The 2,664-nt window shown below is 42.0% G+C and overlaps 1 pseudogene; it reads left to right on the top strand.

Annotated features, from left to right (window-relative positions):
- The first annotated feature begins 1,005 nt into the window (after positions 1 to 1,005).
- LOC112926699 (protein PBDC1 pseudogene) lies at positions 1,006 to 1,705 on the top strand (annotated as a pseudogene).
- Positions 1,706 to 2,664: the final 959 nt, after the last annotated feature.

Genomic DNA, 2,664 nt, shown 5'->3' with positions numbered 1-2,664 from the left:
TGATTCCTGAACACTCCACTTGCCTTCCTCACAGTGCCAAGTACACTTGATCTTCAGAGGCAGGTTCTGCCTCTGTCTCTGGTTTCCTAGTCTATTCCTAACCCAATCCTTTGGGTTTTGTTTATTTGAGAGAGAGAGAGAGAGAGAGAGCATGAACAGGAGAGGGGGCAGAGATGGAGAAGCAGAGTCCCTGCCGAGCGGGGAGCCAGACACAGGGCTCAACCCCACGGATCAAGAGATCATGACCTGAGCCAAATGCAGACTTTTAACTGATTGAGCCACCCAGATGCCCCCATTGGCTTGATTTTAATCTGATAAATGATCTTCTGTCTCATTGCAGCGAACTGTGTTAGTCAAGATAGTAAAGGTTATGTGTTTTGGAATCCGAAACCCATCTCTCTAGTCTAGTCTTAGTAACTCGGTGAAATTGGAAAAGATTCTGTAACTCTCTGAACTTCAATATTCTCATTTATAAAATAAAGATAAACTATCTTCTTCATGGCACAGCTATGTTGATTACATGAGGTTGCTTTCTCCTCCTTAAAAACATTAATCCAAAATTCCAAATCCAAGCCTATAGATGAGCTGGATGTGACTAAACTCACCAGGCTCATTTAATGCTCCCTTCCTGTCTTACATCAAGCAACAGTAGTTCCAATACTTGCAGTGGCCAGGGAGGTAGTACAAAAAACGAATCTGATGAGATGTAAGGGAAAACAGGAAGTAGTGGGAATATGGGTATAGAAACTAACACAGGCCCCATTCAAAGAAATTAGCTTACTCAATCCAGGTAATTGTTGCCATGTGAGAACACAAGTTCAGTGTTTTTAGATCATCTAATTTTTCTTTAACAGAGGCTAGAAGTTCACATTTTTATCTAAACATTTTAAATTTAAAAAAATAATAAAAAAATAAACATTTTAAATTTTAAAATACCAGGTACTGCTTAAAATAATTTTAGAACTCGGTGCAGAATTCTCAATTAAAGTTGGCCAGGGGGTGGGGTTCAACATGGAGACGACTAGGGGAACTGCTGAGCCGGTTCCCGGGGAACTGGTGTCTGTGGCACATGCTCCTTCTCTCCCAGCCGAGTCTTATGGCAATGATCCTGATATCGAGATGGCTTGGGCCATGAAAGCAATGCAGCACGCTGAAGACTACTACAAGCTGATTTCATCAGTTGACCCACAGTTCCTGAAACTCACCAAAGTGGATGACCAAATCTATTCTGAGTTTTGGAAAAATTTCGAGAAACTCAGGATAGATGTGTTGGATCCAGAAGAGCTTAAATCAGAGTCCGCTAAAGAGAAGTGGAGACCATTCTGCTTGAAGTTAGATGGGGTTGTAGAAGACTTCAACTATGGTACTTTGCTGTGACTGGATTGTTCTCAGGGCTACACTGAGGAAAACACCATCTTTGCCCCCAGGATACAATTTCTTGCTATTGAAATTGCTCGGAACCAGGATGGCTATAACAAAGCAGTTTACACCAGTGTTCATGACAGAAAAAGAGAAAGAAGGCAACCATGGAAGAGAGAAGGGAGCTGACAGTGCACAGGCAGAAGAGAAAGGAGCCAACAGAGAAAGAGAAAGAGCAAAAATCGACAAAGGAGAAGAAAAAGAGAAAGGAGCCAACAAAGAAATCTGCAAGAGTGGTGAAATAGCTGTGGAAAGTAGACAGGGAATAGCACTCTGGAAGCTGTGACTCAGCTAAGTCTACAGGTACCATGATGCCACCTGCACAGACCCCTGTGGTTAAATGTATGTCCAGGGCACCAGGGTGGCTCAGTGGTTGAGTGTCTGCCTTTGGCTCAGGGCATGATCCCAAGGTTCCAGGATCGAGTCCCACATTGGGCTCCCTGCAGGGAGCCTGCTTCTCCCTCAGCCTATATCTCTGTCTCTCTCTTTGTGTCTCTCATGAATAAATAAATAGAATATTTTTTAAAATAAAAAAATAAAAAATAAAAAATAAAAAAAGTTGGCCAGGGAAGTCATGACTCAATGTACTTTTTCTTTTGCACCCACATGTCAAGGCCATAAATGATCACTAGGATATAAAAGGGGAAAAAATACAACTAGAATAAAAAAATAAATAATAATTTATCTGAGGAACACAGATGAAGCACAAAAAATGAGGTGGCAAAATTTGTTTTTTCCATTATGAGGTCTGGTCTTAATTCACATATGATTCCTTCTGTAGATACAAATTAAAAAAAAAAAAGCCTACAGAAGCAGCTAAGTTATATACACCTATCTCAGCCTCTGACCGTCCTCTACCTACGCCAGGGCTTTGTCGTTGTGCAGAAGCAAATCCAACCATTCCTTTGTCCTTGAGAGTACAGAGTGCAGAGGCGGCTCCCTCATGGAGGGAGAACCCCGAGTCCCGAGTCCCCTGCCTGCCTCCTGGGATCCTAGAAGGCACATCCTAACGTTAGTGGAGTCAACGACAAACCCATATTCCTAAGCTTTGTGAAAAATAAATCAAGACTCTGGAGAAGCGTCGTTGCTGTTGCTGTTCTTCCTTGGCTTTCTTGTTTAGTTTACATCCAGGTTGAGAAACAGATTGACCCTCCAAACTTCAGAGCTTTCCTTTAGAAAAGAAGTATTAAGGTTATTAGAAAACAAATCTCATGCTGACTCACTAGCCCTTGTACAGAGCTTGCT

Source organism: Vulpes vulpes, chromosome 3, assembly GCF_048418805.1.
Source record: "Vulpes vulpes isolate BD-2025 chromosome 3, VulVul3, whole genome shotgun sequence".
NCBI lineage: Eukaryota > Metazoa > Chordata > Mammalia > Carnivora > Canidae > Vulpes > Vulpes vulpes.
Note: the sequence above shows the minus strand (reverse complement) of the source record. Positions and strands in the feature narration are given on the sequence as shown.